Raw genomic sequence first — 23,014 nt, forward strand, 5'->3', positions numbered from 1 at the left:
CTTATCGGGCCCATTTCAAGTTGCAATGGACTTAATGGCATTGGGTTTTGATTTATATGCTACACTACAGATGTTAAATTTTCTTCATAGAACTTTGAATATTTGCATTTAAAATAATTCATATAAATTTATGCTATTTAAACACTATTTGTTTTTGTATTTTCTAATTGCTACTCTTATGATAGGTAGCTGCCATTGATTTTTGAATTATACTTTTCTATTGAGAAAGATTACTTAACTTTTCATTACTAATTATAGTTTGTTTTATTGATTTCATTGATTATCTTATTGGAGCAACAACCAACCACAGTTTTGCTACTTTATAAAATTTATTTATGGCATATTACAAATAGACTTTCTCCTTTTGTTTTCTTTGGTTTTGGTGTTTTAGATGACACATAATGTCACTTTTTTGATGACCTTAAATTTATGCAGTTTTGAAGATTATCCTTTTGCTGACAATCATACAACAATGATTGCAGCAGTACATTGAGAGGTAACTGCCAGACGTTCAGAGGATGCAGAACAAGAGATATCATTGCTGATGTCTGATCGATCTTGGCTCAAATTACGGAATACTAGAAAGATATTTACTTGTGTTTTATTGACTATGACACAGCATTTTTCTGTGTAGATCATAACAAACTATTGGCAGCCTTGAGAAGAATGAGGATCACAGAGCCCTTTATTGCGCTCCTGTGGAACTTGCACAGGATCAAGAGACAGTAGTGTGAGCCAAACAAGGGAATATGACATGATTTAAAATCAGGAAAGGTGTACAAAAGACTAACACCCTCTTACCCTCCTTATTTAATCTATATGCTGAGCTAATAATCAGAGACGTTGGATTATATGAAGACCAATGGGGCATCAGCATTTTAGTAACCTGCCACATGCAGATGTCCAAAAGATTTCAGCCTTTATTATGAATTACAGCTCAATGTAAGGAAGACCAAAATCCTCACAACATGACCAATATAATGATAAATGGAGAAAAGACTGAAATTGTCAAGGATTTTGCCCTTTTTGGATCCACAATTAATGCCCATGGCAGGAACAGTCTAGAGATTATAAGAGGAGTTGCAGTAGGTAAATCTGCTACAAAGACCTCTTTCGAGGTTGAAAACTAAGGATGTCACTTTGAGCACTAAGGTGTGCCTCACCCGAGCTATGGTATTTTCAATGGTCACACACACACACACACACACACACACACACACACACACACACACACATGAAAGTTGGACAATGAATACGGAAGACTGAAGAGGAATTGATGCATTTGAATTGTGGTGTTCGAGAAGAGTATTGTAGGTACTTAAAGGACATACATGTCTGTCTTAAAGGAGTATAACCAGATAGATGTTCCTTAGAGGCAAGGATGGAAGGATTTTTCTTAAGTACTTTGACCATGTCGTCAGAGAGACCAGGTCTTGTAGAAAGACACTATGCTTTGTCGTAGAGGGGCTGTCAAAGGAGGAAGAGCTTCCACAAGATGGACTGCTGCATGCGTTCAAGCACAGGCACCATGGTGAGGCTGGCCCAGGTCTGCGCAGTGTTGTGTTCTGTAATGTAAATGGTGGACATTGGTCCTAAGTGACCCCATTACCCCTAATAACAACACATTTATACACCTTTTCACAACTACCTTTGTGTGTGGTGCGTGAGTGTTTGTGTGATGCTGGAAGTTATACCACCAGAATTTTAAATACTCGCAGAGTAAACGATGGTGGGCAAGCTAGAACAGAGTTCCTAAACAAAATCCGAGTAGGGAAAGGAAGACGCAGTTCACTCTAGATATTAGACATTTTTAACATTGTGGACAGCACCATAACATTGTCTGACACCAGGACAGATGAGAAGTCTTGCAGTTGGAAGACACTCAAAATATCTCTGAGGCAGAGCTGCCATCTCAAACTAGAATTGACCTTAGTGATTCCGATGCAGCACAGCCTTCAGTACCTTCACCTGCGAATGGGGCACAACTCACACTGAGAAGCAACAGCTGCAACCACTCATTAATCATCGGAACCTGGAATGTATAAATTATGACTCTTTAAAAATTGAAAGTCATCCAAGCTGAAATGGAGTGCATCAGAGACAATATATAGAGAGCTGAATTGGTATTATTTATTACGAGACAATCCTATGGATTACTATTCCAGGAATGACAGATTCAAGAATGGCATTGATGGCACCACCAAAGACTATTTTCCTATCTATCCCCTTACAAGAAGACCAATCACTACAAGTTCTTAAATTTACTCATGAATCTGTAAAGCCAGAAATAAAGAAGATGGAAACGTTCTGCTGACTTTTTCGGTCTCAAGTTGTTCAAATGCAATTAAGATGCATTAAGGTTTACTGACAATTCAAATGTGAAAATTGGAAACAAAGATCAAGCTGGAGAGCATCTAATAAAGTTTTTCAAGAACAACTAGCTCTTTGATGCAAATAAGCTGTTTTCAACAACATAAACAGCAGCAATACATGTGGACCTCACCAGAGGAAATACACAGGAATAAAATTGACTACATCTGTGAGAAGTTCAACATCACTAGTCAAAATGAGACTAAGAGCTGATTGTGGGACAGACCATCTGTTGCTCATTTTCAAGTTGTGGTTGAAGCTAAAGAAAATTAAAGCAAGTTTATAAGAGCAAAAATATGACTTGGGCTTTATAACACTTGAATTTAGCGATCATCTGAAGGACTGTTTTGACACATTGAAAATTAATGACTGCAAACCAGTGAATTATAGAATGACATAGTGTGACATTGTACAGAAAGAAAGTAAAAGGTCATCACAAAGACACAAAATTAAGAAAAGACCAAATTAGATGTCAGAAGAGACTCTGAAACTTGCTTTTGAGTGCAGAGGAGTAAAGCAAATTGAAGAAATGATAAAGCAAAAGAGCTGAACTGGAATTTTCAAAGAGCAACTTGCAAAGACGAAGTAATTACATAATGAAACGTGTAAACGGGAGTTAGGGAAACAAGAGGAAGGAGCACACTCTCAAACTGGAGGAATTAAAGAAAACATTCTAAACTCGAGTTCCAATATTGAGGGATTCCACGTGTGAAATATCAAATGATGCAGGAGGTATTAAAAATAATATGGAAAAAATGCATCCACTGTACCAAAACTTGGGTGTACATTCAGCTACCAGGGTAACATCCAGTCAGGAATGATACTGAAAGAAGTCTAGACTGCACTGAAGGCAATCATGCCAACCATGGCTCCTGAATCCTAGAGACTACCAATTAAATTTTTATAAAGAACAGGTTCAGCACTGGAAGCATTCACTAATCTCTTCCAAAAACTTCTTTCTGCCTAACGGACAGGGTGAGATCCATTTAGGACCACTCCATAGGAAGGTAATGCAACAGAATGTGCAATTATTGACCAAGATAATTAATACCACACATAAGCCAAATTTTACTGAATAATAATAATAATAATTCAAAAGCAATTGCTTAGTACATCATCAAGGAGCTGCCAGAAACTTAAACCAATTTAGAAGAGGTTGTTGAATGAGAGATATTTTTGTTCACATCAGATGGATCCTGACTGAAAGCAAGGAATACCAGACAAATGTTGTTGTTTTTTTTGTATTTTATTGACTATGAAACGTCATTTGTGGTGCCGAAAGCTGATGCTGCCCGGCTATCAAGTGATATAGCATCTGGGGTCTTAGAGGCTTAAGGGTGGACAGGTGGCCATCTGGCTTGCAGGCAATGGGGCCCACGTGGGGGAAGCACACTGGCCTGTGTGGTCGCGGGGTGCCAAGTGGATCGGATCAGCCATCAAAGAACAAAGGATCGTGTCATTGTGTGCTCACCTCCATGATACGATCACTGAAGAAAAATGGTTGCATAAACAAATGTGGCGAAGAAAGCTGATGGTGCCCGGCTATCAAAAGGTATAGTGTCTGGGGTCTTAAAAGACTTGAAGTTAAACAAGCAGCCATCTAGCTCAGAAGCATCAAAGCCCACATGGAAGAAGCAAACCAGCCTGTGCGATCACGATGTGTTGAAGGGATCAGGTATTGGGCATCATCAAAACAAAAAATCTTACCATAGTGAATGAGGTGGGGAGTGCAGAGTGGAGCCCCAAAGTCCATTTGTAGGCCACTGGGTATCTGCTTGCAGAAGGGTCTCAGGGAGGAGATGAGTCAGTCGGGGTGTGATGTAGCAATGATGAAAAATACAACTTTCCTGTAGTTCCTAGATGCTTCCTCCCCTCCCACTCTCATGATTCCAATTCTGCCTCACAAGTCTGGCTGGGCCAGAGGATGTACACTGGTGCAGATGGGAGCTGGGGGTGCAGGGAGTCCGGGATGGATGATCCCTTGGGGACCAGTGGTGTGAGTGGTGATACTGAGAGGGTGGGTTGGAGTGGGGGAGCCGATTGCAGGGATCTACATGTGACCTCTTCCCTGGGGAACAGACAGCAGAGGGGTGGGTGAGGGGAGAAATCTGACAGGGTGGGATATGACAAAGTAGTGATTTGTGGATTATCTGGGGTTCATAAGGGAGGGGGAAAGGGGGACGGAGGGGAGGAGGTGGGGACCTGATGCCAGGGGCGTAAGTGGAGAGCAGATATTTTGAGGGTGATGGGAGCAATGAATGTACGGATGTCCTTTGCACAGTTGATGTATGTGTGGATTGTGACAAGAATTGTGTGAGCCCCTAATAAAACAATAAAAAAGAGAAAGAAACATCATTTGACTGTGTGGATACCAATAGACTATGGATAACCTCAAGAATGAGAATTTCAGAACATTTCATTTGGCTTATATAGAACCTATACATAGAAAAAGAGGCAACTGTTGGAACAGAACAGGTGGATCTCAAATAATCATAAAGAAAGAATACTCAGGAAAGGTGGATGTCAGGTTTGTATCCTCTGACCGTACTCCGTCAATCTGCATACTGATCAAATAATCTAAGAAGCTGAACTATATGAAGGACACAAGTTAGAGAATTAGAAGTCCAAACTCAGTGTACTGGCTAGAAGGGAAGTTCTTCTCTTTCTGTCTATTCGGAAGAATGTCCTTTTTCTTTTCAGTTTCTTTCTATTCCATGGTTTCTTGGCAGTGTTCCTGGGCATCTATATTTCCTTCCTTTCTCTATGTGTCAGAACTGACTTGAGGGCAGTGAGTTTGTTTTCTGTGCCTAATCTGCTCTATTTACATCTGAAAGGTGACTGGTTTAAAATACGCCCTACACTGAAAAGCTCTTATTAATATAACAAACAAAACCCTGTTCACAATTGAGATTGCATCCACAAATGTCCTGTTGATTCTTACTTCTAATATACTACAAGGAGTTTGACAAAAAGGATGGGTGCAGAAGGAAAAAAAATTCAACTGGTGGTTTTCTCATTGGACATAATAAAGGATTTCAGGGCTGATATATTCACGGCAATAAACTGACAACCTTTGTCTAGTGGATTCAAACAGTCAAATTTCTGGTTGAAAGTTCAGTACTTAATCACTGTACCACAAGAGCTCTTTCTCCAAGTAGTTAGGATTTGCAGCATATACAGGACACATTCAATTCATAACACTTATAGTTGATAACCAGTTTCTTCCCATTTATAAAAGGATCATTAGCTTACAAATGGTTGTTTCTGGATAGAAATAAACTTTTTCTAAGTTTTTTTGATTTTTCATATTTTCAAATTTCCCACAGTTAATTGGTGTAATAAGAAAGCCTATAGGAAAGTATTTAAAGTAAGAATGTAGTAAAAATGTAGTAAAATGTTAAGTAAAGAAGTCAGCACTCGCTAGTGCACTCTATCATTATTTTGTGTATGTTTTTTATTTTCAAATTCAGTGAGAGAATTTTGGCATCTGGGAGCAATATTTATTTTTCAAGTCTCTATAAATAAAATCTATATGAATTTCAAAGATTTCACACTTTTCAAAAATGATGTTAAATATGATATAAAACAGTCAATGTTATAATATTTTCCTCAGTAGCACAAATTTAATCATGGAGGAAGTACATCAGTCTGTGCAATCATGAGGTGTCAACAGGATCAGGCATCAAAAGATTCCAAACAAACAACTTTATCAATGGGAAAGAGGGGGATTGGAGGGGAGACTCAAGGCCCATCTGTAGGTAATTGAATGTCCCCCCACTGAAGTGGAATAAGGAGGGGATGATTCAACCAAGGTGCAGTATAGCACCGATGAATCACACATCATTTCTCTAGTTCTGAATATTCCTCCTCCCAAATACTATGACCCAGTTCTAACTTACCAATCTGGCTAGACCAGGGAACACGCATTAGAACAGATAAGAGCTCTGGACACATGGAATTCAAGAACGATAAACCCCTCAGGATCAGTAATGGGAGTAACAATATCATGAGTGTAGGGGGCTGATCAGGGAGGGGGAAGGGTGAGAAAGGTGAACCCATCACAAGATTGAATATATAGTCCCCTTTCCAAAGGGGTCGAATAACAGAACTGTGGGTGAAGGGAGACAATGAATTGTGTAAGATACTAAATAACAATAACAATATGCAATTGATCAAGGATATACTAGAGTGAGATGGTTGGGGAGGGACGGGAAAAAGAGGAGCTTTTACCAAGGACTCAAATAGAAAATGTTTTGGAAATGACGATGGCAACATATGTACAAATATACTTGATAAATTTGATGTATGAAATGCTATAAGAGCCCCTAATAAAATAATTTTAAAAAGATTTAATCAAAGGGGATAATGACAGAGTTTTTAAAATACCTGGTTCAGAATGGCATACGAAATGAATGTTCAAAACTAGCATAATAATTGTAAAGTAGCATATTGTCCAGACACATCGACTTCTTATAAAGAAAGGCATTTCCCACGGATCTCACCCAGAAAAGGAGAAACAGGGCTTTGCTTTTGACATTCACAGTGGAAGCTCCCATTCAAAATACTAAAGATTTCATGTGTGAAGATCTGGGCGTTCCAGCTAATGGAAACCTTTTTTTCTGTTGAGCTCCCTCACTGAGCACATTTGGACTTCTCCACAGAACTGAGATACATCTGTGATGAGAACTGGGGTACTGGCAACTTCTTAGAGCATATGTCTAATTTGGTATCGACACACACATTTTCATTTGCACATACATTGCCAATGTTTTACTCCGCAAACTTTGTATTTCTTCACACATTTGGCTAACCATATGCCTTTGATGACAATCCAGTCTTAAAGCATGGCTCCTTATAGTGGATGAGAAATATAATTAAGTTAAAATTCAGACTAAGTCAATCGAATGCATTTTGAGTTCCTTGAGGTTCTAGTGCCGTTCACAAACTGTTCCTTGATGTGCAGTATAATTCCAGATCAAGTTTCATGTATGTATGGAAACCTTAATTCTCAAAGTATAAAAATATAGTATTTTTCTTCTTAGATGGTTCCACTAACATCATCTTGCAATTATTAAAATCATGAGAAGTGATACAGAGAAACTTTAGTGTTTTAATTTTGCATTTGTGCTCAAATAAATGAATGATAGCTTTGAAAAATTCAGTCCTATGCATTAATATTATGGACTTAAGATGTCTACATTTACCTGACTTAATTTGCTATTGTTTCTTCACAGGGCCCAGGTGCTGTGAAAGGCAGATTTGGAGGAGAGCATTAGCACAACAAAATAAAATTTTTTTTTACAAATTAGAAATTTGAGGCAATGTATTTTTGCTTCTACTTTTTTGATTCTGAATCTTTATTTACGTATAATTCTGTTGTTCAAACAATCCCATCAAGTGGGGTTTTACAGTCATCAAAGATATTAGCTCTCTATTACCCCACTCCCTCTCTTCTTCCTGTACTCTCAGGGAACCATTGCTCCTGTTACTGTTTCTGAAGAGTTATCTATCTTGCCTTTCATGTACCAAGTTATCTTAAATATATAAATTAGCATATGTACATCTAACATGATTAATGAGGCAAAACAAATAAAACCCATAATACTAAGGGGAGGAAATATTAAAGAACTAGAGGATAGGTTTATGGTTCATCAGTACTCTACCACCCACCGCCTGGATTCATCATCCCTGCCATGTGGCCCTTCTGAGAGAGACTGTCCAATTATCTTACAGGCGGGTTTTGGGTCTCCACTACATCCACACCCCTTCACATCGATTTGGTCATTGGTTTTTGAACTTCTGCCACCTCTTCCCGTCAACACCTCGTTATCACACAGGCTGATGCGTTTCTTCCATGGCACCACTACCTCTTAACTCATGTACAAATTCAGCATGAACACAATGATGCATTCTGAAATCTCCATTCATCTCAAGAATATCTACAGTTTTTTTTTATAGTCCATATAGCTGAATGCCTTTGCATAGCCAGTGAAACACAAGTAAACATCTCTCTGCTGTTCTGTGCTTTTAGCCAAGATCCATCTGACATCAGCCATGATATCACTTGCTTCATGTCCTCTTCTGAATCCAGCCTGAATTTTTGGTAGCTCCCTGTCAACATATTGCTATAATCTTTGTTAGATGATCTTCAGCAAAGTTTTACTTGCATGTGATATCAATGATATTGTTCTGTAATTTGCTCATTCGGTCGAGTCATGTTTCTTTGAAAACTGTATTAATCTCTTACAGTCTGTTGGCCAGTTTGTCCAATATTTTTTGCATAGACTAGTGAGTGCCTCCAGTGCTTCATCAGCCTGTAGAAATGCTTCATTTGGTATTCTACCAATTCCGGGAAGCTTGATTTTTCACTCCCCCCCACCCCCTCAACCCACCTCTGAGTTTCTTCCTTCAGTACCATTGGTTATTGCTCATAAGCTACCTCTTGAAATGGTGAATGTCCACTAGTTCTTTTTGGGACAGTGACTCTGTGTATTTTTTCCATCTTTTTTTGATGCTTCCTGCATCATTCAATACTTTGCCTAATATTGCAACTCAGGCTTGAAAACTTTCTTTGACTTGTTTCAATTTAAGGTATGCTGAGTATGTTCTTCCTTTTTGGTTCTTTAATTCTAGGTCTTTACATATTTAGTTTTAATATTCTCCTTTGTCTTCCTGTGCTGCCTCTTGATGCATCTCATTTGAATATATTTTAAATTTCACACTGGAAACATAGAATTTTTCAATTTCTACATCATTAACTTTAGTGGTTGGTGCAAAATCTGAAGAATAATTGTATTGACTGATTTCTTTGTATGTAGATAGATATCATTCTATCACAGACAGCATTGTACTTCAACTTAAATTTTGAAATGTCCTTTTTGATGGTGAATGCCATGCCATTTTTCTTGAATTTGACATCCACTGCATAGTAAATCATGTGATTTAATTTTTATTCAAAATGGCTAATACCAGTCCATTTCAGTACACTTATGTATAGGATGTCAGTTTTTTATGCACTCGATTTCATTTTTTAATGACTTCCAATTTTCCTAGATTCATACTGCATACATTCCAAGTTGCAAGAATTAATAGATACTTGCAGCTGCTTCTTCTTATTTTGAGTTGTGTCCCATCAGCAAATGAAGGCCCTGAAAGCTTTCTTCATTTATCCACTGTGGTCAGCTTAGTCCTTTGAGAACTCAGAGAGGGCAGCTCTTCCACAGTCATAGTTTGAGTGCCTTCTGACCTGAGGAGCTCATCTTCCGACACTGTCTCTGACAGTGTTCTGCTGCTATTCATGAGGCTTTCCAGATCTGACATTGTTTCACTTTCATTCACAGGTTTTCAATGGCTAATTTCTCAGAAGAGGACAGCCTATTTCTTCTTTATTGTCTGTTCTTAGTCTCAAAGCTCTGCCGAAACATGGTCATTTTGGTCAGCTCTGCTGGCATTTAAAATATAAGTGACATAGCTTCCAGTTATCAACATTTTAATTTCTATCCCACCCTACCCTCCACTACAGAGTGGACAGCAACTCCTAGGGAAGCTATAGCATTGAGTAGAGCTGCTCCAGAGAATTTTCAAGGCTGCTCATACCAAATTTGTGGTTAGAGTCTAATGTTCAACCCACTACATCACACAACAAACAAACAAACAAACAAACAAAATCCCCACTGCCATCAAGTTCTTTCTGACTCAAAGCTATCCCATGTTGGGTTTCCTAGCCTGTAAATCTTTTTGGGAGCCACAGACTAATATTTTTCTGATTAGATCATCTGATGGGTTTGAACCACTGACCTTGAGGTTAGCAGCCAGCACTTCCCCAACAGCACTACCAGGACTCCTTTTTTATGACTCTAGGGTTGTTCTGAGTCGCCCTGGTAGTGAAGTGTTTAGAGCTGGGCTGCTAACGTCAAGGTCAACAGTTCAACCACCAGCATGATGTATTCCTCTAAATAGTTACAGCTTCTAAAACCCACAGGGGCTGTTCTACCCTGGCCTGTGAGACCCCTATCTGGTGGAATTGAATCCATGGCCATGAGTGTTGCCATGAGTAGGAATTGAATCAAGTGCAGTGAGTTTGGGGTTTTTTTTGGGTGTGGTTGGGAGGAAGTGAGCGTTTAGTAGTCCAGATGATACTTTTGCGTTAACATTGGACTACTAGCCACAAGGTTTTCAGTTCAATCCCACTAGCTCCTAAGGGGAGAAAATGTGGTTATCTGCTCATGCAAATATTTATAGCCACATAAACCTTATTTTATGTAGCATTGCTTGGAATGGACCCAATGGTTGTGAGTGGGAGAGAGCAGTGGGAGTGAGCAATTGTGTATCAAGGTCCTTTCTTATTTGCCTTAAAAGAACTTGACGTTTTCTTGAGAGGCCAACTTTTCATGGTAGCAGTGAATTGCTCCCAAGAGACAATTTTTTGGATTAGACAATTTTTTAGATTATAGAGATTATCAGCCTCTCTTTCTGTCATCAAGTCAATCCTGACTCATAGTGACCCTGTGGCCTCCTGAAACTGTAACTTTACACAGGAGTAGAAAGTCTAGTCTTTCTCGGCAGAGCTACTGGTGGCTTCGAATTGATGACCGGAATGATCATAGCCAAACATGTAACTTCTATACAACCAGGGCTCCTTATAGAGATTCTCCTTCTTCCTCTTTTTAATTAAGAGATCACTTTATTGGAGACTCTTACAGCTCTTATAACAATCCATACATCAATTGTATAGAGCATATTTGTACATATGTTGCCATCATTATTTTCTAGACATTTACTTTCTATTGAGCCCTTGGTATAAACTCTTCTTTTTATCCCTCTCCCTCTTTGTGATGTCTTGATAAATTATAAATTATTATTATTTTCCCTTCCACTGCTTCCCTTGCCCCGTGTTTTCTGGTGTTCATCCTCCTGGATGTGGTGGGTAGTGGTTATGTGTCAATCATCTGAATGGTTCCTCTTTCCTTCCCTCCTTTTCCCACCTGCTCCCTACCCTACTGGTATCAATACTCCCATTCCTATTCCTGGATTCCGTGTGTCACGAGCTCTTTTATCTGTACCTGTGTATGTGCTCTGGTCTAGCCTTCAGTGAAAGGAAGGACTGGGGCTATGATAGGGTGTGTGTGTGTGTGGGGGGGGTTGGTTAGAAAGCCTCAAGAAACCAGAGGAATAGCTAAAGCAAAGTCTATGCCCCATGGAACATCCTAAAGAGTTGTACCAAGTGCTTTCTAAATGCACATGAAAGAATGTTCATTAATGCCTTTTCCCCATAATAGCATCACACAAATCATCTAAAATTCTACTCAGATTGTGACATATTCATAAAATTAAAAACCAATGGACAAGAATAAACTAGAGGAACTAAATGGATACAATTACATGGATGGATTTCAGAGACACTATATATTCAGTGAAATGACCCATACAGAAGAGAACACACTATATAATTCTATTTTTAGAAATTCATGAACAGTCAAAACTTATCTGTTGTGATTAAAGTTAGATTAATTTTGAGGAGGATATTGACCATGAGGAAACATACAGGAACCTTTTTATGTGCTCTAAATGTTCACTAGTTTATCAATAATTGTATGTATATGTATATATATATGTATATGGAGAGAGAGAGAGACTTGGTGACACTATTAAGTGATGAGCTGCTGAGCACAAGCTTCGTGGTTTAAGCCTGTGAAAGCCTCCAGTGGAGAATGATGAGGCTGCCTGTTCCCGTAACGTTACAGTCTTGGCAATCCTATGTAGTGTTGCTGTGAGTCAGAATCAGCTTGATGGCAGTGGATTTGGTTGATGTACATTTAAGCACACACATATAAAGGCATATATGTATAATACATGCAAAATTTATAAATTCATTGAGATATATGCATCAGTCATATGAACTTTTCCCCATGCAATTTGCATTCACGTACAAATTAAAAAAATAATACCAGCCAATATCATTGACTTTATTTCAAGTCGTTATGACTCTAAAGAACAGAAAAGAAACGGGTAGCATTTCCAAGACTAAATCTTTACAGGAGCAGACTGGTTCACCTTTCTTCTGTTGAGGGACTGGTGAATTCTAACTGCTGAGCTCATGATTAATCGGTGAGTACTTTAGCCACAAGTCTGCATATAAATAATGCTGGTTGGTGGAAATTACTGAAAGTACTGGAGATGTAGCCTTTTCATTTCTCTTGTATTTCATTAGCATTTGTGTGCATATGCGGTATAATGGAATAAACACTGTACCTTTACTAAAAGAACTGGATTTGAATCATAGCTCTGCTTACTCTCTGGGAGATTGTGTGCAACAATTTTGCTTGTTAGGGTTTCATATTTGTCATTTGTGAAACAAGAGACAATGGTGAGTATTTTACAGGATAGTAATAAGATAAGTAATAAATAAGAAACAGTTTTATACAAGTTCTCAAGAAAGTAGAATCTGAAGCATTTATTAAAATACTAACCTTTTATTTGATAAGTATTACCCTACAGTAACAAAAAGAGAAAGGTTTGCCAAAAATAATTTATACTCTATCTCAATTTCCCACTGTTATCTTCCTAAAGTGAGCATTTCTTTTCTTTTTTATTTCTCAACGTTTAGCTTTTTCTCCCCCCTTTCTTGCCTTTTTGCATTCTTGCTTTCTCTCTATTTTCTCTACCTTCTCTCTTCCTTTTAAATATTTTTTAATTTTTGCTATCAGTATAAATGAAGGTCAGATGATAAGAAAGTAAAACTACTCAGTTTATTCCACATGTCACACGTAATCAGACATACAGTTAAATGTGTTAAAGTATTACAAACTAATTTTTAAAATTTTATATAATGAAAAATTATAAATAACTGGAAGGAAATAGACATTCATCAAATAAATGAAATGCATAAATATCAATATCCTAACATAAGTGAGCTCATATGAACTGGTATTGGCTATTTTGAATTGGAAACTCATATGATTTATTATTCAAGAGGAATGATATTGCATTCCTTTCAATTTAAGAAACTTTCAATATGTATCTTAAAATACCATACTGCCTGTGATTGGACAAATGATCTATCTGTAGAAAAGGAAATCCAGTCAATTTAATTGGATTTTGTGTTAGTATAGCCTTCACACAAATTTTGTGTTAGTCATATCTCAACCTAAAGCATCACATACATTTTAGGTATATAAAGTGGAATAGGATTGAGTAGAGATACTTTATAATTAAGAGCCAATGTACTGAAGAAAGAAGTTCAAGCTATGTTCAAGGCATTAACAAAAACCAAGACTCAAAATATCAGTGGAATACCAACTGAAATGCTTCAGCATGTTGAAGAAATATTTCGAGCACACACTCATCTCCCATGCTGAGAAATCTCCACGCCTAGCCATTGACTGGAAGAGCTCCACATTTGTACCTAGTTCAATGAAAGGTGACCAACAGAGTACAAAAAATTACCAACCAATAATTATATGGAAGTAAATATTTTCTGAAATATTTCCTGAAGTAAATATTTGCTCAAGATAATTCAACAATGGGAGCAGCAGAACATTGCCTGGGGCTGATAGAAATTCAAGCTGGATTCAGAAGAAAGTATGGAATGAGGGCTGTCATTGGTGATGTTGGATGGACATTGACTGAAGAGAGAGCATATCAGAAAGATGTTTACTTGTGTTTATTGACTTTGGAAAAGCATTTGACTATACTATGTGGATCATAACAAACTATAGATACAACTGAGAAGAATGGGAATTCCAGAACACTTCATTTTGCTCATGTACAATCTATCCATGGACCAAGAGGCAGGCATATGAACAGAACAGAATGGTGGATATTGAATGGTTTAAAAACAAGAAAGTTGTGTATCAGAGTTGTATTTTTTTCACCAGACTTTTTCAATCTGTCTGTAGATAATAAGAGAAGCTAGACAATACTAATAAAATATATAAGGATTTGAGGACGGTTTGTAAACAACTTAGCATATGCACATGACTTTCTTTGCTAGCTGAAAGTAAGGATGACTTGAAGCACTTGATGATAATGGTCAACAAATTTTGCCTCCAGAATGAATTGCAACCCAAGGTAAAGAAAGCTAGAATCGTCATAACAGGACCAATTGATGATAATGACAAAGGAAGAAACCATTGAATTTGACAAGGGCTTCATTTTCCTTGGCTCTGCCATAGATATTCATGGAAGTAGCAGTCCCAAACTCAAGGAATTTATGCATCAATTTGCTGCACAAGAGCTCTTTAAGGTGCCCCAAAGATGCCACTTTGAGGACTAAGGGTGACAAATCCAAACCCTGGTGTTTTCAATCACTCCAGATGCATGTGAACACGGGGCATTTGCAAAGAAGGCCCTCACTGAGAGGGATTGAAAGGAACAGTCTGCAACAGCTTAAACATAGTAACAGTTGTGAGGATTGTGCGGAACCCAGAGGCAATGTTCCAGGCTCTCGAGCAGATGGTCACTGTGAATATGAACTGACCTGATGGCACCTACCACCACCACCACCACCACCACCACCACCACCACCACCACCACCACCACCACCACCACCACCAATATTCTAGTTAACATTCTGCTCTTTCTATTACTTACATCATCATCAGTTGTCATAGTCTTGGCTCCATCTTATGGTGGTCCCATATGTTGTAAAGAAGGATCACATTCCACAGGGTTTTCAACGCTCTCATCTGTATGCCTTTCTTTGAGGTGCCTGTGGGTGGAAGTACCAAGCTTTTGTGTAACTCAGGGACTCTGTGAACTTCCTGAAATGGACTTAAAAGGCAATTATGATCTTTTTTATGTGAGAAAAGTCCAAAGTTCAGAAAGTGAGCTAGAGAACTTTGACCTCATTAAACTTTGCCTGGAAATATTTAAAAAAAAGAATAAGTACATTGTATTATTTTTCTACCTCTCTCTCCCCTTTCTTCTGGGTTCTAGCTTTACAAATTGACCATATAACGTTCATGTTAAATTAGTCATACACACACACACACACAGAGACACCCACACACACCCACACACAGACACACACACACACACACAGACACACACATTTTAAGAAAGAAGTGTGCAGAGAGATAATGTATTTAAGTTCCAATAGATTTTTTTCTAGATCATTTAAAAATGACTGATGCAATCCCCAAAGTTCATTCTTAAATGCTACCTTGATAAGACTCCAATTCATGGAATAACTTGTCAAACAACAATAGAAATCCACAGGTTATCTGGCTTAAATCTAGGTACCTTTCTTTAACAAAGCATTTTTATAAAGACTGAATGAGACAATACTTGACAGAATTTTGTTAATGGAAATAATTGCATAAAATGTATTCTAATCACTTATTACATTTATGAATTTCAACTCTCATTTAAAAATCTGTTTCTTGTTCTACTTGGAATTTTCTTAGATACATATTATGTGGTTATTTTCACTTAATAAAAAAAAAACCTTTTCCTAAAGTGAAGATTTTTATTAAATTGGTATAATTGTCAATGTAATATTTAGAGAGGGGAAATTAGTTCTAATAACTGCAGTCCAATTCAGCACTAAATCAATTTATATATCTTGGGCTAATTCTCTTAACTGTACTGCCACTATAAATTCCATATAAGCCTGTGTGAGGTTTATTTGAATTCTATTAATGTAGTAGAACATTTATTTCTTGAATACATTATAGATCCGTTTCTCACTTCCTCAATTCTGAACTTTCTTCAAGCAAGACAAATCATAACAGTGCATATCAAGAATGGGAATCTGATCAAGTTCCAGGGTGTAATGTCTCGTAAGCATCAGAATATTGATTTCCTTATTTTTGCCCATTGAAGGTCAAAAACACAATGGTAAGGATAAATACTTATAGAAAAATATTTATTTCATTGCTGCTGCCAGGGATGCATTCATAAAGAGAATTTAATTAATCAAAGGCAGTGGATTGATGTCTCTTTAAGCTGACTTCTGGAAGGAGAGCATTTGCTTGAATCCATGCTGGGAAGATAAATAGTGAAAACTATTTTCAGATCTGAAACCAACTCTGATAAACTTCATAGGGTGGTATATATTGCAGAAAATTGTGATAAGTACATTTTCTTATTAAACGGACATAACAAAAAATCCAAACTCACCAAAACCCAGTTAATTCCAATTCATAGTGACACTATATAAGTTTCTGAAGCTGTACATCTTTACAAAGCAGGTACTCTCAACTTCCTTCCAGGGAGTGGCTGGTGGGTTTGAATCACTGTTAGTTCCACTTTTACCTGTAAGTGGAGATGGTGGTTCCCAATGAAGAAGTATTTCTAGTCTGAGGAAGAAGGACTAGGATGCTCAGATAAGTTGTCAAAGGAGATTTTGGAGCTGATATCTGTTTATTGACAGGGAAACACCTCACCCCAATTTCAAGGCACAAGAAATAAATGATTTTCTTTTAAGATAAAGTTTGGAGACGTGGGTTGGTTTAATGGTTACTATTTTGGGTTGCTAAAAGACAGATCAGCAGTTCCAAACGCCCAGCTGCTCTGCTAGAGAAAGATGAGGCTCTCATAAAGAGTTAGTCTTAGAAATCCTCGGAGACTGTTCTATCATTCCCTCTTGGGTCCCTATGGGTCTTAAGGGACTCCATGAGAGTGAGTTTGATTTTTCTTTGGAGAAAGTTTATTTCCTTTTGTGGGTTAAACAAATCTTATGGGTACTTCCCAACCTAGTGAATATAACAAATATTTTCTATTAAAGTATACATTTTATAAAATAAGAATAGTAATTAAATAGGGATGAATTCATGTTTTAGCCAATGTTCCATTTATTTTACATGCATTAACTATTTCAACTACTGCAATGATTCTATGATGAAGATACTAATTGTTCTTGTTAAATATCATCAAGTGAGTTAGTCTGGGTAGACCAGAGAAACAAAATTCGTAGACACTCATATTTTATGAGAGAGTTTAATATAAAGGTAAGTGTACATTAAGAAATCATCCCAATTCTGTGCTGCCCAAGTCCATAAATCCAACATTAGCCCTTATGTCCTACACCAATCTACAAAGTCCTCCTCAATCTCACAAAACACACGCAATGACGCTGAATGCAGGAGGAAAGCTGAATCTTATCATGTAAGCATCTCAGCACTGACAGGGGTCTCCACGTGGCTTCTCTAGTACCCAAGGCTACATCAGGGTAGGTCCATGTGGTTTCTCCTCAGGCATGTCTTTCAAGAAGCTGAGATGTCTTGCCAGCTGTGGCAGAGAACTGGCTACGGCAGCCACACACTGGTCCGACCATCAGCGAGCAAAGAGACAGGAAATGTGAGGCTCACAGAGCCATTTATCTCTCCGCCCTTCAATTAATCCCACATGTGTTCATTGGCCAGGTTGGCACAATAAACCTTAACTACCACACCAAGGCTATTCGAACTCATAGTGACTCTAAGTACAGCAGAAAGAAGCATGGCCCATCCCCGGCCCATCCTCACAATTCTTGGATTTAAGCCCATGGTTGCAGCTCATGTGTCTGATGTAATGGGCCTTTCTCTTTTTCATTCCCCTTCTGCTTTACCTATAGTGGTGTCCTTTTTTAGTAACTGACCTCTCCTGATAATGTGGCCAAAGTAATTGAGACACAGTTTAGCTGTCTTTGTTCTAAGGAACCGTTTGGTTAAATTTTTTTTGTGTGTGCCAACATGGCTCCTGCAGGCACATGTGAGTGGAGTTTAGCTTGTCAATCAGGTCACAGCTTTATTGGAAGGTGTGTTGGACAGGGTTCTCTAGAGAGACAAAACCAGGTTGCTAGTAATTATATATAAATATATTTATAAAGATAGATATATAACACAAGAAATGAACCATTAAATTATATACAGATAGATAATACAAGATATTAACAGTTAAATTATAAAGCAGTGAGACAATAGCAGTCTTTTAAGTCTTGATAGCCACCAGTCGCCATTTCCTTTCTGTAGAGAGAGGTGGGATATATATACCCAGGCAGCAAACAGGAAGGCAGGTCACCAACTATCACCAACTGTCAGTCCCCAGCTCCAGAGATGAACATTCCAATCGTGTGGGCTTAAAGGGACCTTAACTTACAGCGACACAGTCCACAGGCTAGGCATCCCACATGTAGTGTACCCTTTAAATTGAGGCACAGAACAAGCAAGGCAACCACATGCAGGTCTGATGATTAAAGAACGAGAGACAAGCAAGGCGAGGCTGACTGAGCCATTTATCTCTCCGCCCTTCAATTAATCCCACTTGTGTTTATCAGCCAGGTTGGCATAATAAACGATTGCAGAAGGTGACCAATATAAATGGTTCTCTGTGGCCAGCCTCTTTCTGTTTATCCCTGGGGATCAGACCAGCACCCTGCTACCTGAGTTAGCCGCTCTGTGCTATGCTGTCTGTGGGCTAAGCAAACCAACGGATTGCAGTGGATTGTTCTGCCATGCCGTATGTGCATTGCGATATCTGGAAGCGCCATCGGACCTGCTTCACTATGCTGCTGCGCTATTGGCCTCTGCTGCATCCTGACATCTCATTTTCCTGCTGTTGCCTCCCACCTTGCCTCATCTGTTGCTTGCTGGACTCCTCTGCTCGACTTGTCTGTGGGCAGACTCCACACCTCCCACTAACCACCGTGCTGCCTGCTTCCTTCAATGCGGGTCAGCAGCTGAGTGAGTTGGAAGGATCTTCAGCACATTAACTGTCTCACTAAAGTGAGTTGGAGCGAGCCTTCTGTACTGCTGTGTACTAATTAGCTATTGAAGTCCTTCTCGCTTTATGAGAGGGTACCCCTTCCCCCCCCCAAAAAAAAAAACACCAACCAGAAAAAAGCTTTGCATGGTGGAGCTTTCATAGTACATATTTTTCCCACTAGGTGAGCATCAAGCAACTAGCTCTGACTTAGTGCACACTTAGTGTTGCTGCCTCGGAATGTTCTCTCTGGTCACAGTGAATTTTTTTATGAAAGCAGTTTCATTCAAACCTTGTTTTTTTTGTGGTGGCCGATTTAAGAGAATAGTAGACAGCTGTGAAGTTTTGTTTCCTACTCAAGAAAAATGCTGCAGAAACTGTTGTGATGTTGAACACAGTTTACAAGGACAGCGCTATGGGAAAATATCAAGTGTATGAATGATTTTCTCTTTTCAATAAAGTTGAAATGTCATTTGATGACAAACCTTATTCTGGATGTCCATCAGCTTCCCGAATGGATGAAAATGTTGGCAAAATCGGTGCACTCGTGCTCAAAGAACAATGGCATTGAGATGGGGAAGTTATCTGGACCATCTTGGAGATCAGGTCAGTGAATTTTAACAGAAGATTTGGGAGTGAGAAGAGTCACTGCAAAATGTGTGTCTTGGATTCTGACTGAGCAGGAAAAACAGCATTGAGTAGAAACATGCCATGCATTGAAAGAACAGTTCTGAAGCAACCTAGACTTTTCCCCCGAGGTCATTACTGTTGGGGAGACATAGTGCTATTCTTATGACTCCAAAAGCAAGCATCAGTCAAGCCAGTGACAGACACCTTGTCCAGGAAAACTCATCAAATGAAATCAAAGATCAAGAAAAATCATTTTTTTATGTGAGCGGGATTGTGCATTTGGAGTTTGTTCCACGAGGTCAGAATGCTAATCAAGTTTAATATTTAGAGGTTCTGAAAAGATGGCATAACAGTATATGACCAAAAAAGGCCAGATTTGTCATAGACAGGGAGCTGATTTTGCCACCAGGACAAGGCACCTGCTCATGCAGCCATCTCAGCGTGCCCGTTTTTGGCAAAAAGCAGCAGCATGCCTCTCTCGCCTTACACATCTTACTCACCTGCCCTCTCTCTGTGTGGCTTCTTTTTGTTTCCCTGAATGAAGAGGGACATGAAAGAACAGGGATTTAATGGCTTAGAATAGGTGAAGAAAAAAAATGAGGGAGGTGCTGTCAGACATCAAAACAGATGAGTTTGAAAAATGTACCCAAGAATGGAATTGCAGGTATGACAAATCTATTAAGTGTGAAGGAGTCTATTTTGAAGGTAATAAGATTGTTTTGTAAAAAAGTAAATACATACTTTTGAAAAAAATTTTTTTGGGGGAATTGGGGGTGTCCCCTAGTATAAAATAAACCTATCCTTTTATAAAAGGATGGTTTTGTTTCTCTAGCGAAAGCTGCCCAACACAGGAACATTCTGACTTTACTCCTTCTGAGACAGGAGCCTCACTCCACTCCAAGGGTCAGAGCACATAGACCGCCTCAATCTCATGCTACCATGAAAACTAACATCCTGCTTCGAACTCATGTCTAGGAGAGAAGAAAGCCATAAGGTTAATGCTGAAACCATAGGGTTAATACTTAATGCTTCTGTGCCCGTCAACTGCTCTCGTACTTTCCCTCCTGCATCTTCTTGCCACATGTTTGAATCAGCCAATCCTAACCATGCACATTTCCCTCCACCGCGCTCCCCTGAAACGCCCCAAGGGTCCCACCCACCTGGCGTCTCCGGTCATACTTCTGAGACCGTTTGTTTGTTTTTGGCAGTCCAGAATGCTGTCAGTGTTCTTCATCAGCACCAAATTCAAATTATTAACCTTTTTCAATCTTCTTAAAGTCAGTGTTCAACCATATGCATAGGAGGCAACTGAAAATACCATGACGGGGCCTGGGGCATTTTCCCCTTTAAAGTAACACCTTGTATTTCAAGACTCTGAATAGGTCTGTGTAGCAGATTTACCCAAATGTTAGGCATCATTTGGTCTTTGGACTGCGGGCTTCCATAAACAGTGTGTAAATAAGCAAGAAGAAATCCTTGACAGCTTCACATTGCTCTCCATTTAGCATGATGTTACCTGTTGGTGCATTGTGAGGAATTTGATCTTCATTACTTGGGTTGTAGTCAGTACTAAAGGTTGTACCCTCTGAGGTTCACCAGCAAGCGCATTAAGTCCTCACTCCTCACTTTCAGCAAGCAAGGTTGCGTCACGTGCACACAGCAGGTTGTTAGTAGTTTTCCTCCAATCCTGATGCCACATAGTCTTTCTTAAAATCCAGCTTCTTTGATTATGTGCTCAGCATACAGATTGAATAAGTATTGTGAGAAGGTACAACCCTGATGCACACCTTTCTTGATTTTAAACCATATAGCATTCCGTTATTCTGTTTTCTATTGCCCTACTGCCTCTTGATCCACGCACGGCTTCTGGATGAACACAGTGAAGTGTTGTGATATTCCCGTTCTTCTCAAGGCGATCCATCCAGAGTTATAATCCACACCGATAAGTGTCCTTGCATAGTCAATGAAATACAAGCAAGCATCTATCTAGGGTTCTGTGTTTTTAGCCGAGATCCATCTGACCTTAGTCATGATAGCACTTGCTCCATGTCCTCTTCTGAATTCGGCCGGAATATCTGCTCGGTCCTTCTCAATGTACTGCTATAACCTCAGTTGGATAAAGTTTTACTTGCAGTGATATCAATGATATTGTTCTATAATCTGCTCATTCTGTTGGGTCGTCTTTCTTTGAAAGGGGTATAAACACGGATTTCTTCTAGGCAGTTGGCCAGGTAGCTGTCTTCCAAATCATTTGGCAGAGACAGGTGAGTGCTTCCAGTGCTGCATCAGCCTGATGAGTCATTTCCGTTGATAAGCTATCAATTCCTGGAGTCTGCTTTTGAACTAATTCCTTCCGTGTAGCTTGAAATTTTCCTTCAGTAATATTGACTCTTGACTATATGCTACCTCTTGAAATGGTTGAATGATCACTAGTTCTTTTTGATACAGAGACTGTATTCTTTCCACCTTCTTTTGATACTGCCTGCATCATTCAATATATTGCCTATGGAGTCTTCAATATTGCAACTAGAGGTTTGATTTTTTTTGAGTTCTTTCACCTTAAAGCATGCTGAGGGATGTTCTTTATTTTTGTTTTCTAACTCTAGGTCTTTGCATATTTCATTATAATATTTTATTTATCTTCTCGAGCTGCCCTGTGAAATTTTCTATTCAGCTCTTTGACTTCATTTCTTCCATGTGCCTTAGCTACTCTTAAACTAAAAGCAAATTTCAGAGTCTCTTCTGACGTCCACTTTGATCTTTTCTTTCTTTCCTGACCTTTTACTTTCTTCGTGTATGATGTACTTGATACATCTTGTACTTGATACAGCTTGTCAGGTCTTCTGTTATTAATTTTCAATGTGTAAAATTTGTTCTTGAGATGTTCTTAAAATTCAGCAGGGATATAGGCATGGTCTTATTTTAGGTATTTTGAACTTGTTTCAATTTTCTTAAAATTCAACTTGAACTTACATTTGAGCAATTGATGATTGGTTCCACAATTGGCTCCTGCCTTGGTTTCAGCTGTTGATATTGAACTTTTCCATCATGTCTTCCTACAGATGTAATCATTTTGATTTCTGTGTATTCTTCTTGGTGAAATCTGCATGTATAGTTACCTTTGTGTTATTGAAAATGATATTGGGATGCATAAATCATAGGTCTTGCAAAATCCTATCTAGTTTGGTTTCTATCACCAAGGCATATTTTCCAACTACTATTCCTTTGTTTCTAACTTTTGCATTCCAACTGCCAATTGGTATCAATGCATTTCATTTTAATGTATGATCAATTTCAACCTGAAGACATTGATACAATTCTTCAGTTTATA

The sequence above is a fragment of the Tenrec ecaudatus genome, chromosome 2 (assembly GCF_050624435.1).
Source record: "Tenrec ecaudatus isolate mTenEca1 chromosome 2, mTenEca1.hap1, whole genome shotgun sequence".
Classification (NCBI taxonomy): domain Eukaryota; kingdom Metazoa; phylum Chordata; class Mammalia; order Afrosoricida; family Tenrecidae; genus Tenrec; species Tenrec ecaudatus.